The 14,396-nt window shown below is 39.7% G+C and overlaps 1 protein-coding gene across 2 annotated transcripts in view; it reads left to right on the top strand.

Moving 5' to 3' along the window:
• CDH11 (cadherin 11) overlaps nt 1–14,396 on the top strand; it is a 103,638-nt gene that overhangs the window by 4,114 nt on the left and 85,128 nt on the right. Inside the window, exon 1 of one of the 2 annotated variants that reach the window (XM_054048824.1) lies at nt 1,527–1,936. The exons of the other annotated variant lie outside the window; for it this stretch is intronic. The gene's annotated coding sequence lies outside the window, so the exon portion shown is untranslated. Of the gene's footprint in view, nt 1–1,526; nt 1,937–14,396 lie in introns of those variants that run through there. 2 annotated transcript variants of the gene reach the window in all.

The following is a 14,396-nucleotide window of genomic DNA, read 5'->3' as shown; positions in this document are numbered from 1 at the left end:
GCTTTAGTCCATCTGCCTACCAGGCTGCCCCCTTCCACATTTTGTTCCTTCTCCAATGGAGTGCCTGTACCATTTTTTTCTCTGCATAGAGTTGTTGGTAATGCTGAATTAACCACAAAGTACAAGAGTCATAGCCAGACCCCAAAGAACATAAAGTCACAGAATAATGTGAGTGTAATTGGTGAGAACCTGTGGAACAGACTGAGGCATGGGCAAATTATCTCCACCAGATGCAGGCTCCAGTGGATGGATCCATCCAACCCAAACACTAAAGTAAGCTCCTGGGATTAGAGACCACCCAACTGCTTCTGCTGTGCTTATTTTTGGGTGGCTGGATATTAGGTGGCCATATATGATCTGATGCTGCTGGAGCACAGGTGACAGGGTAAGGAGGTGCTTTAGGGATAGCTCAGTGGTTTGAGCATTGGCCTGCGAAACCTAGGGTTATGAGCTCAATCCTTGAGGGGGCCATTTAGGGATGGGGGCAAAAAATCAGTACTTGGGTATTAGTCCTGCTTTGAGCAGCAGGTTGGACTAGATGACCTCCTGAGGTCCCTTGCAACCCTGATATTCTATGATTCTATGACTGTTACACCTCGTATTCACTGGGAATCCAGGGAGCAGACAGGTCTTCACCACCACCACTGGTTCTAAGGCTGATAGAAAAGGGGAACTTGGGCCATGGTTCCTAACTGTGTGTGTTTGGGGGCGGGGAGTAAGGCCACTGCCATTAGTTTTGAAGGGTGGTCCTGGCTGTACTTTTCTCTGGAGGTCCACGAAGTGAAAAGACTCAGCCACTTCTGCTGTTCACTGAACAGTCTGGGGTGGGGACCATGGCCTCTGCCTCTGGTTGTGGGGAAAATACTGCCAGTAGTCCTCAGACAACTAGAGACAGGGTGGACAGAGGGGTCTGGAAGAGGGATCGATCTCTAGCTCCACCTCACCTGCTAGAGCAGGGGGTCATGCAAACTCCTCCCCAGCAGACAGCCGTGGATGGTAGGGCTACTCGCTCTCCGCCCTACCAACCAGAGCTGGCCAGGACTTGCCAAATGGCAAAATGTTGAGGAACTTTTCTAGGAAAATTTGTAACTTGGAAAAATAGCAGTTGATGGGGTCGTCACCCCCAGGCTTCACCCAGTTCTACTAACAGCGCTGGCTGGGGTGGGGCAGGAGGGCTCCTCTCCCCCCCCACCCCCAATGAGGACTTCCTACTGGGCTGGGGCCCCCTCCACAAATGGGGTTCGTTTGCTGGGCTGGGAGTCCCCCCACAATCGGAGCCCCCTGCTCCCCCCCCACACAGCCAGGGATCCCCTGCTTCGCTAGCCACCGAGTCCTCACTCCCCCTAGGTGGGCTCCCCCCGCCTGAGGAGACGGAGCAGTGGGTTAGCGGGTGGCCCCAGCCGCAATCCCAGCAGTGTGGGTGGCCTCGCCCCCAACACCCGTGTGTGTGTGGGGGGGGGAAGGGGTGGAGCCAGGGTCCCAGAAGACCCCCCCATGGCGGGGTGCGGGGAGCGCCTCAGACGGCCGTGCCGCAGCCCTGGCGGCTGGCAGCCACCCCTCCGGGGCAGCTGGACAGAAGGACGGGGCTCCGGGCTCCTCCTCAGAGCTTCCCACGCCCAGCGCCCGGGGAGGAATCGCCCTTGGGAGGGAAGAGAAGAGCCCGGGAAGAAGCAGGAGCCTCCAGCCTATTCCTTCCTCTAACCCTGCTTCGCTCCCCCTCGCTCTTCCTCCCTCCCTCCCTCCTCCCGTCCCCTCCTTCCCCCGCTTCTAATTCCTGCCGCTCGCTCCGAGCCTCATTCAGCCGCCGCCGCCAGTGGAGTGTAATAGGCTGAGGATGCCGCTGTGTCTGTTCAGTGTCTAGTTGTGAATGGGACTTGCCTCCTCGCCCTCCGCCGCAGGTGACCAAGGGAAGCAGCCAGCCCGGCTGGACTCCCAGGTAAGGCTCGGGGCCATGCCCCCGCTGTCCCGGGAGAGCGGGGAGGGAGGTTTTGCTGCTGGGGTTGCCTTTGAGGATGGGTATTTTGGGGGTGAGGGGGGGGACGGTACTAAGTGAAGGCTGCTGCCGGGAAAGGAGCTGCGAGGTGGAGGGGAAGAGAAGGAGCGTTTCGGGTGGTAGATAGAAGCGGAGTCGCTGTCTGTAGCTCCCCTGCCCAGTGGTCGAGGGAGCCGAGCCGGGTGGATGCCTCTCTGTGCGCTAGAAACTTGACAGCCGCGAAAGGCTAAGGTCGGAGCGTGCTGCTGGAGATCTGTGCTGTGGGGAGCGCTCCCGAGCCCCTGGAGGGGACGGGCAGACGCGCACACCCAACATAGACCCTTTGCTTTTGGTCCGGGGGGGGGGCTTGAGTATTGGGAAAGCCGTGCAAAAAAAAGGGTCCTGGAGCAATCGCCGGGCAAGCACAAGCCACATCTGGCAACTCTTATCCCTAGCTCCGGAGCAAGTCTGGCTGCGTTTCTCTGCACCAGCTCGGTGCGACTGGAGCTGACTGGGTTCCAAAAGGGGAAGAAGTGATCGTTCCGGAGGGGAAAGAAATCTCCTTGCGATTCAGTATTTTTTTTTTTCAATCTTTGCGTGCGTGTGTGTGTGTGTGTGTGTGTGTGCGCGCGCGTTCAAAAAAACGGTCCGCCGGATAAGCAGGCATCAAAAGAAACGAAGTGAAAAGCAGCTTTTCCCTTGCCATGGTAGCTCCCAGTCATGAAATGGATATGCAGAATGCAAGCGAAAATAGGAGTGCATGAAATGAAAGATGCCTTCTCCGGAATAGGAAGGGAGGGGGGAAGGGAAGCGAGCAAGACTTTGATTTTTTGCTTGTTTTCAAATTCATGCAGCAGTAGTCACAAGATACTAAAATGGTATCTATAGACTGGGTTAGTCTAAAAATCATTATGGTCTATATGTAATCACCATCTCAATGAAGGTAAACTAGATGAAGCTTTAAGGCTGCAGGTCCACATACATACCATTAACTTTTAGAATAAAATCCCTTCCTGTGTAATCCTCCAGGACCACATATTGCAATCTGACATCATAGTAAATGACTTTACCTTTCATAGATATGCTCATATGTTATCCACCCTTTTAAAAATATGAATTTGGCCAGGATAGGACTGAAATAAGCCAGTTAGCATATACTGGGGAATCCTCTTTGTACCGTTGCTAAAAAGGGCACAGTGTGACTATGTAATATAGTATTTTACCTAGCGAAGTATCTACAACAAAGGATTCTCTTTAGCAACAGGAGTCACTAATTCAGAAAATGGGCTTTAATTTGGGGGAAGTTCATTTGTTTTTCACATTCCAATGGTTTGTAACTCATTGGAAAGGACTTTCTTCCTGTTGATTTGTGTTGATGATATAAGAAGTTCACAGACCATCAACCTCTATTAAGAAATCAAATATTTATAATTATTTAATAATAAAACTGTTGAATACAAAAAGCAATAAATAATTCCAAAACAGAGATGCTGAGACATGTCTGGTGAAGCAGGCAATGTACTTATTTTTTTAAAGCTTGCAATATTTCCAGATTTATGTGGTTTCTTAGGTAAATATCACATTTTTCTCTAGTCCAATTAAAATGTTAATAAATAAATGTTGTATTTATTTAGGGGGTTTTGCAGTAATTAATCTGAAGTGGGCATAAATCAATTCCTTTTTCACTGGGATTTGAAACACAAGTCAATGATCTTTTGGGTCTTTGGATTTTTTTATATGGAAATGCAAATGCAGATGTTTTATTATGAGCAAAAATTTTATAGCACAACATCAGCACAATTCTTGATGTGGGGAGATAAGCAATAAAGAACAGGAGAGAGAATAATGTAAGCTAGAGCAAAGGAACCAAGCTTCATATCTTTATTCCAAGAAGCCTTCCCTCTGCCCCCATTTCTTCTACTTATTAAACCCTAGAAAACAGAAGTTTCTGATTGCACTCCCAAAGCAGTTTTCCTTGCTATTGCAAGAGAACAAAAAAAATTAAGTTACAAAACAAAGGATTACAGATCTTACCAAGGAATGTAGACCTCTATAGGAAAACAAATTAGAAATCACCTTGTGATTAGGATTTTCTGGTTGAAATATTGAATTTGTATTTAAACATGAAGCTTGGTACTCTAATATGAAGAAATAAGTATGATTGGAATATGCTATTTGTAGACTTTTCATAGCAGCTTAAACTTTGCTGAAATACACAAAGTCTGCTTATATAAGTGTTTTTGTCTGTAAAAATTATGATGATCTGGACTAGATCATTATTAAAGAAGCAATTATAATAAACTGTGTTAATAGATGGGATAAATAACTGCAATTTGTGATTGGCAATTTTTGAATGAAGACCTTTATAGAAAAACGTCGATTGAGAGACTGGATGATAAAATGAAATGATTTCTGTTGCACAACACATTTGGAGCAATTATAAGAGTTAGAAAGAATCTCATGATTTTTCTGCAAAAACATTTTTATGTGTTATGTGAGTTCAAGTGCAATTAGCATACCATTTTAATAAAGTTTGAAGTATTGCCTTTTGTTCAGTTCAGGATATATGTATCAACTTTGGAGTTGCAGTAGCTTAGGAGGCTACATTTTCCACAGATCATTTAAACAAATAATGAGACTAAGCAGAAAATATTTTTACTACAGTATTCTTAAAAGGATGTTCTTTTTAATTCCAGTATTGAGCCGTTTTTTATAAAAATATAATGCAATTTCAAACCTCTTTAAAAATTAGTTCTCTTTTTTGTTTAGTGTGTCTCTATTAAAATTATTTGAATCCATTCTGAATGGATGTTTTGCCATCAGATGTTAGTGTGTGAGAAATAATATTTTCACTTGTTTCACCTGAAACCATTAAGCAACATACCTACATATTTCTTGGTGGCAAAGCCTTGGTATTTGTATGTAAATCTCAGAATCTATAGGCAATTTCTAATAACATGACATCTTTTTTTTTTTTTTTAAAATGGCACTTCAGTTTTCACGGTCCCTTTCTTGGGCCAAATTAAAAGGCCATTGAAGTAAACGGAAGTATTCCCACTGACTTCAATGGACTTTGGATCTGGCCTTGATGCATGTGATTTAAGATGGCTTCATTTTATAGTTAAGTACTGACATCTCATTTCACTGTCGAACTTACTCTCCACATTATTTTTTTTTCTCAATGGTACTACTAATAAGTTGAACAATATTGAATGTATCAAGTGTATATTGTTAAAATTATCCCAGTGACATAAGGGTGCAGAGGTGGAGGTAGGGGGGTGTCTCTAATTGTGTATTTGAGTTATATTGTTGAAGATCAGGGGGTTCCAAAACATTCTCCTAGAAAGTTTAGTTATTTTTTCATTTTGAATACTATGCTCCAAAACTGCATATACAGGATTACTAAACCCTTTTGTTTGTTTGTTTGTTTGTTTTCGTGTAAATAGTTTGAAGTCATTAAAAGATGGTTATAAGACTATATTTGAGACATTTATAAGTCAGAGGATTGATTTCACTAAAAGATCTCAAGTTTTGGATGCAGTTTTTACAGTACTTATATTTGTTATGGTCTCTGGATCAGTTTAAAAATTATGTTTTTTTTTTTTAAAGTTATAGAAGTATGAAATCAAGAAGGAATTTATATCAAATTCTTCCAGATTTACTAAACTGGACATTATGTAGTTTAATGTCTCTGAAGTAACTGTGGTAGTAAAGAAATTATAGCTGTAAGTCTGTTTCTTTCATGTATAATGGTAGCTGGAAATTTGGGGCACTCTAAATTTGGTAATTGTTCTTTCAAAGGCACTACACTTGTGAGCACTAGAGGGCACTGATGCTCTTCTCTAAATCACTTTAGTGGCCCATCTGCTTCTCAGGGCACTATGAAAAGACGTTTTGTTACTACCAGCATTGCAGACCCTCTCAGGGGAGACAGAATTCAATCTAGCTGTGGTTCAGGCTAATGCTCAGGCAGTTTGTCAGGATTAACATCTTTCTAGTCAGTGGATCGTGTTACCTTCAGCATCATATTACCACCTTGGAGTTCACTACAAAGTTTTGAAATCATGTAACTTTAGATTGTATGAGGAGTGACACAGCTGGAGTCTAGGTGTAAAATAAACAGTATCTGTTCTCCCAGCAGCAATGATTTTTAAGGGATTTGCTATCTTCTTCCTCTGTCTTCCAAAAAAAAGCATCAATTCATGCTATGGGAAAGGAAACAAATGTAGAGACAGAGAGAGGGGAAAAAGTAATATGATAAAAATTACTGGTAATACTTGGATAATATCTTAGCACATTCTTCCCAGTGATTGAGGATATTTGAAAAAGACTGAAAGACACTTCAGATAAGAAACAGGCATGCATTTTATATTCAAATGGCCAAATTCTGCTCTTATTTACACTGGTGTAAACTGGTGTAATTAGAGTTCCTCTGAGTTTACATCGGTGTAACTGAGAACAGTATATGGCCCACAGCATCCCAGCTGTCATTTTGCAAAACACTTTGGAATACAGAATTCAAAAACATATATAACTGATACTTAGGGTGCCCAGATGTCCCATTTTTAAAGGGACGGTCCTGTTTTTTGGGACTTTTTTTTATATAGACACCTATTACTCCCACCCCCATTCCCATTTTTTTCACAGTTGCTATCTGGTAACCCTACTCATACTTGAAAAATAAGCCATTACTAATAACATGCAGAAATGGCATATAACAAAGTATTGATTTTAAAATGTTAATTATTGGCATGCGAAATTGTAAATCAATCTGTAGTAAGTACTATGCATACAATTTCTGATTCCAGTGTTTCTCTCTATTTGGGCTGAAATTCAGACACATGACCTGAAGTTTAGATGACTTTCAGAAATTTTAGCATATGATTGCAAAACCAGAAATTCTCATGGATATAGTTTAATGATAGTTACAAGGTCTCATTAAATCATATCAGTCAGTTAACTTCAAATATAAATCATATAAGTTATTCTATAGTAGTGTGTAATGATTAGAGAGAGCTTGTACATACTTTAAGAGAAAACGGTGATTGCCCCTGCACAGACATACTTGGGTGCAGAGTCCCTTTCCTTCCCCATCCCCAGTGCACCTTTAGCATCCATAATGCTCTTAGCTGTTGTCAAAGTGGATAATTTACGTTGCCAGTGGTGCTCAAAGGCCCACAAGGGAACATCGAGGTGTGGTTGGTTCATCTGCAGTGCCTCCCCACCTTGCAAGCCAGCTAACATTCAGAGGCTGATTTCAAGTGGAGCAGCCAGGACTGCTGCTGGCTCCTTTGTGGAAGAAGGCATTATCCCTTCCTCTGTTTGACAAAGACATAATACTTTCTACTGTAACTGGCTGGGTGGTGCAGTGGTTTCCAAACCTCCAGGCCCCACAGTGCTCAGCTGGCTCCAGGAGCTGTAATTTAGCCCTTCAGTTTTAAAATGCTGTCTTAAGCAAATGCTAGTTTGTTGATTCAAACTTTTGCAATGAACAAGAGTCCTCTCCCTTCTGAATCAGCTAAAGAATTCATCAAAGTTCTTAATTGTATTGGAATGGATACTGAGTTGAAGTAGTAGAAATCAATCTAAATGGATTATAGGAGCAAGGATTAAATGAAGGGTGGAAAAGAGGATGCAGGGTTTTCTGAAATAGTACTGGTCAAACACTATTGTACATTTCCAAGAATAAATTATTGTTATAAGTATAACTTAGTAGCTCATCACCAAAATAAATAAATAAATAAACAAATAAAACATACCACAATGGGGCAGATATACAGAACTAAGTATGCCACTCATTAGAGATTAAATAATATTATTGTAAAGCAAACACCATTGAACAGAACTCCTGATGATACATTTTAAACAGAATGAACCCAAGTGTAGAAAACATCAATATATCTAAGATGTAAATGCATTTGAGATTTCATGTTACTGGAGAAGTAAGAGACCATACGGGTTCTCACTGAAATCAGTGGCAGAGCTCCCATTGATGCCAATAGGAGGGAGGGACCACATTGCTCAAAGGCTGGGATAAAATAGAGAAAGAATGAAGTTCAACATTCTTTTAAAATACCATTTGCAGAATTTCAAGGTTTGTGCAAGGTGACAGTTTAATAACACTAAGAACTCAGCTCCATTTATCCACCAGACATGTACAGCACCGACAGTGCAAGTTTCCCCATGCTGCACAAGCATGGCTCAGTCCTGTTCTAGGCAGAGTCTAGATCTAAGAGGTTACTTCATCCTCTGTACACTCAGAACTCTCGGTCACCCCAATGAAACTGGCAACTGGGGGCGCCAACTGGGATTTTATAATACGGACATTGTGTCTGCTTGGAACAGGACTGAGAGCACCATTTAATATCTACTCACTCACGCCCGTCACCCCAATCGGGGTATGGGCTGCCAACCACAGATCTCCAGAGTCCTCGATCCTGGGCCATTTGCTCTAGCTGGTTCCAGGTATAGCCCATTTTTATGCTATCAGCCTGAAGGTTGCGTCGCCAGGTGTTTAGTCATTGCCAATTTGGGCCAGGTTAAAAAAGATGCCTTATAGAATATCAGGATTGGAAGGGACCTCAGGAGGTCATCTAGTCCAACCCCCTGCTCAAAGCAGGACCAATCCCCAGACAGATTTTTGCCCCAAATGGCCCCCTCAAGGATTGAGCTCATAACCCTGGGTTTAGCAGGCCAATGCTCAAACCACTGAGCTATCTCTCCCTCCCTCCCTTATCCTGTTACCTTTCTCCAGAGCCATCCAGTCTGTTGAAGAGATGCTTCAAATGTATTGCATTTCTGTGGTCATAAATTTTGCATAATACCTGCTTATAAGTATTATCTGTTTGCTTTTGTATTTCTGCATAAACGGATGCTACAGACTTGTTGAAATGTAATTTTTATCCCAGTGAGTCTACTGGTGTGTACTTTCAAATAAAATAATCCAGAAACATATTGAGTCTCAGTGGTTAAGTTAAATAGTTAGTTACATGCATGCTTATCATTCTGCCAAGAATAAATCACAGTTGAGTGTAAACCAGATGTGATAGCTCTATTGGAATCAGACTAAACCCTATTTCCATGAATGCTAAACTGTTTTAGTAATACACACATGTCGGCATAAATTTAAATGGTCAGCCCCACCTTGATTGAAAGTAATTATCTCAAAGATCTTGGCTGCCCCTAATGAATAAATCCTATGTTATTCCCTTTGCCTTTTTTCACCCACTAATTTAATTTTATATGTGGACTTGTAACAAACACAATAAATGGATTTTGTGTAAACTTAGTCTAGAATTTCATGTTAAAATGTTAGTACCAAATTAAAAAAAATACTGTTCAAAGAATAATTTAAACTATAATTAGTCCCTGGATAATTAGTCTCAGATTCAAGCCTTCTAGTTTTTTTGTTGTTTTGTTTTAAGGTGATTTCAACACACATATATATATAATTCAAAGGCAATTATTTCTTAACTCAGACAACTTTTAATTTGTTCTATAAAAGTGAAATTCAACAATTATGCCTTGGTTTTAGCCAATTAACTAATTAATAATTGAACTAATAAACTTTGTGATATAAGGATTTTAAGTAAACACGTCTCCTCATTTTGGTATTTGAACCTGTAATAATAGTATTAAGAGCAAATGGTTCTAACTGGTATTTTTTTAAAAAAAGGTCTTCTTGAATAGTTAGGGGTAAGTTTTTTGGTGTTTTGTTTTTTATTTTTTTTTAAGTTCCATGTGATTAATTGCAACATTTCAGCAGCTGTGTGGTTACTTTAGGCTAGCTTTTGAGACCCTTAGTAATTTTAACTCAACAAGAAGTTCCACTGACTTCAGTGAGACTTCTGTGGCATAAGGTACAGCTCAACATGAATAAATTAATCATGGCCCTTTAGTAACAGTTGAATTTCTGCAAATCATCCTTTTGGATTTTCATGGATCTTTGTGGATCTGGCTGAAGGCAAAGTTTTCAGATCACTGCTTCTACCAAGCAAGGAGTCAGTCCTTATTTACGGTATACATGGTGATATACTGCCTCTAGTTAGTCACTTATGGCTACCATGAAGCTCATTTTGGCTCACTAATCAAGATGGACTTGTGTTTTTCTTTACTGGAAATAATTTGGAACTCTAATAATCACTTAGTGAGGAATAGACAATACTGGGTTGAAATGGCAGAATGCTGTCAGATTAATCCAGCATGCCAAATATACTGCCTGTGATCCTCCACATTCTATCATTAAGAATGAACAAACTGATATAGCTAAAATACGAATCAATTCAAATTTCATCCAAAATTCCAGTGAACCTGAGCAGAGTATCATTTGAGCATAACCCTGACTCCCTCACTATTTTCCAATTGTGCATGTTTTTTTGCAAATGTCCGCCTAAGACGTGATAGTGTAAATTGTTGAGATTGACCATTCTTGCAAGATTTCAAGCCCAGATATAGGAGGTTCAGACAATTTGAAGGGGTTTGAGTGGCTAATATCAGTCAGACTGGAAAGTATTTGTTTTCTTTTTTTATTGATTTACATTTTTACAGTTGTGCAAAATTATGGGTTTTAAATTTGTTTTACTTTTATTGATTTACATTTTTTACAGTGGTTGGAAATTATGGGGGTGGGGTCAGTCAGATAATAATTATTTCATGACATTAGACATTGAGATTCAAAAAGCTAAAGCTTTATAAACATTAAAACACATTGTCAACACCACATATTAATATATGTAAGGTAAATACGTTTAAATCAAACTCTAATATGTTCTCAAGCAATATTATTTTTACTTTGGCTGTATATTTCAATTATTTTAGATGAAAATATTTTTGTTGATTTATGTATGTATGGTGAAATCATCGTTTACTGACATCTACTAATAAAAATCTAATCCTTCCAATCCTCATCATATTCCAGTTCGTTAGAACTTGTAGCCTGGAGAACAAGTCTGATCAATATGTATTGCAATAGTTTTCAGTGGGGTTACAATGCTACATACTATTTATTGCTCTAAAGTGAAACACACTGTACTGCAACAGCAATATGTTTTTGCATATGAAAGGCCGGAACAAGTAGTAAGATCAGTAGTTGGTCAGATTAGATTATCATAATGGTCCTTTCTGACCTGAGAATCTATGAATCTAAGAATTGGTTAATATCCATGTGAAATATGATGTAGTCACAAACAATGGAGGCCCACTGACTATTTGGGCCTAATAGTCAACTTTCAAATAATGAATTTATTCACTTTTTAGAGAAAGAGAGATGTTGTGCGTTTCAGGAAAGAATCTGTTAAAAATCGGTTAGTGCCAAGCCACTATAAAAAAGATAAATTTGCAACTTTCAGATCTACCTTGAAACCTTCTCTTGCACTCTTTCTGTGTCCTCTTCTTTTCCACATAGGATCTTGCCAACAGTTTCAAAGAAAAGATGGACAAGATCCACTATGACCGCCTCTTATGCCCTCCTCTCTAGCACCCTTTTCACCTTTCTCCTTGTTATCCACTCAGGGACTTCCTTTCCTTCCTCTTTAACATGCCCCAGTGAAGCTAGTCCTTCATGCCACTTGATCTTCTTTGCCTTACCAATCTGTCTCTCCACACATAATCTGTCTTTCTCAGTTCAATCCTGGATTTCTACTGATCTCTTGGACATCTACTCCTCAATGTCTCACTAGCAACATAAATATAACATGGCCAAATTGAGTTCATATCCTCACTCAAATCCCCCATTCTCTGTAGACACCGCCAATATTCTTCCTGGCCTATAACTCCTCTCCATTTCATTGTACATCCTAGTGTGTCCAAATGCTGCCACTCCTTTCTGCATGCTCTCTATAAGACTCATCCTTTTCTTTCAGTCCAGATTGCAGGTGCAGGCTGTCATCATCCCTCCATCTTGCTGATTAACATAACCACTTCCTCTCTGGTCTCCCAGACTCCCACATTACTCCTCTTCAGTCCATTCAAAATGCTTATTCCAAGTTCATATTCCTTGCCAATTGATCTAACCACATCACCCCCGATAACTCCACTAACTTCCACTTCTCTAGAGCATAAAGTTTTAACTTCTTGTCATCACCTTCAAGACCTCATAATTTTTGCTCCTCTTCATTGCCAACCTTGTTTCTTTTTGCATACCCTCCCTTCCCGTCTCCTCCATCACAGATACCAGCCTCAATACCCCATTCATCCATTTCAGTGGCAAACATCTTTTGTGCCTTTCTCTATGCTCTCCTGTCCCCAACATGTCTGGAGTGTCCTGGCTAAGCTGATCTGAAAGTTCCCACCCTCTCCTTTTTCAAGCCCATCTTTAAGAACCGCTTCTGCTATCAAACCTAGATGAAATTAACCAGGATATCACTTTATGAAATAAATAAATTGATATATGAAACCTCTCAAGCTCATATTTTCAGTACGGCACGTTGTGCACTGGTCATAACTGGATATTTGGGTAATCTTAGATGCTACTCTACACTTCTTTATTGTCTTGTTACCCATCTGTGGCTACACATTGTCTAGGTTGTAGGCTCCAAAGATCAACGTCCTTGTTGTCTTTCTATTTTGCTAAGTTTGATATATATACCTGCAAGTTAACAGGTGCAGATAGAAATAATAAATAATAACTTTATATTGTGCTTTAATAAATTCCTATCTTAATTAATAACCAACAAAACCCCACTTTTAAGTAATATGATATTGATGCAAACTGATAAATGATGACGCAATCACAGAAAAAAATGGTGTTCCACCTTAACTCACTCTCCCATCATTCTTAAATTGATCTGTTGCGTCTACGTAATACATCTTGAAACCTTCTCTTTGCCGTATGTGGTTCAACTGGGACATTTACAATTAGAATGGCAGAAAATTATGGATATAGTTTCACCCATGCATCACTATCAATTTGTTTGCTGCTTTTCAGTGATGTTGGAACATATACCATGCTGTAATACCACCAGTACCGATGAACTCCATTGAAGCATGAAACCCATAGGCTGTCTCCATACCCCAATAGGGTTCAATAATTCTGTAGCTTATGCAAAGGCATCTTATGCTAGTAGGTGGAAACTGGGACTATCAGATATGTAAGCATTCTGAAAGATGAAAATCAGTGCACATTTTTAAATGCTAATATGTTGAATACTCCTTTTAGATTGACAACTGGAGATATTCAGCACATATTTGGAAAATAACAGAATTTTGCACTTTATGTTCAGAAGTCCTCTTTAAAAGGAGCTATGTCAGTGCACTGATAGGCTTCCAATTATTGGACAAGTTGAATTTTTAAATTAGTTACATAAGCAGAAGAGAGCCTTTGAAACAACGGATCTTTACACTTTGTCAATTAAAATTAGTCAAATTGATTAAAAGAAAAGAAATGTAATCATCATTAGTTCAGGCAAAAAAAAATCTCTTTTCTGGAAAGCGTTTAAGTGTGTGCTTAAAGCTAAGCAGATGCTTATGTGCTCTTCTGAATCAGAGCCTAATTTTATTTAAACTAAGAGATTATGATAGAGATACAAATATATCACCATTCTTAGAGATGGGTCAACAATGGAACTCCCTTTGTTTCCCAACATGAACAATAGAATAAATTAGGATGTAGAATTGAACTACTCCTGGATTTAGTTTTTCAATATTGAAAACAAACCACCCTCAAATTTCCTTATTTTTGTAATGTCATACTTTATATACTTATAAGTATAATTGTTTCTTTTTACATGATTAGGGAAGGCTTCAATTATATAGACCAAAATATAAAAAGAAGTTCATTTATTGAAAAAAGTTATGCAGTTTGCAACAAAGCCCCCTGGAGCAGTATATCATGTACTTGTACAGTATGTTATGCTATTGGCATCTATTTATGTAAATAGTAAATGGATTAAAGTCTGCCTACAGTCACTATGGTGTAAATCAGAGTAACTCTCTGGACATTAGTGGAATTACTCTGATTTGCATCAGTGTTAGTGAAGAGGGAATTTGGTCCAGTATTTTAAACCATTTTTTCTTATTACATTACCTCAGTTTTTACAATAATAACCTAAATGTAGGCATATTTTTGTGACTAAAATGCTAGCTGCATTAGGCATGCAATCCACACACTATCATATGTGAGAAATTGCACTAATATAACTTTAATTTTCCAATCAAATTGAACAAGAAATGAGTTTGGCTGAAATAATCAAGTCTATAGCGAAAATGCCAACTCTGATACTTACCAAGATGTGATAGTTGCTTGTTGTCTTGACCTTGGGTTTTTAATGTTTAGCTAGAGGTTGAAAAGGGTGCTAACTGTAATTAGTCCTTTCATAAGGTTCTGTAGGCCATAGTCTGCAGCAGACTTGAACCAGATTGTCTACATATATCAACTTACTGACTAACTGGGTACCAATCTATATTTTATTCTCATAGCCATTAAATG

This window comes from Malaclemys terrapin, chromosome 14 (genome assembly GCF_027887155.1).
Source record: "Malaclemys terrapin pileata isolate rMalTer1 chromosome 14, rMalTer1.hap1, whole genome shotgun sequence".
Lineage (NCBI taxonomy): Eukaryota > Metazoa > Chordata > Testudines > Emydidae > Malaclemys > Malaclemys terrapin.
The sequence above is the reverse complement of the archived record's forward strand: the minus strand, read 5'-3'. Positions and strand labels throughout refer to the sequence as shown.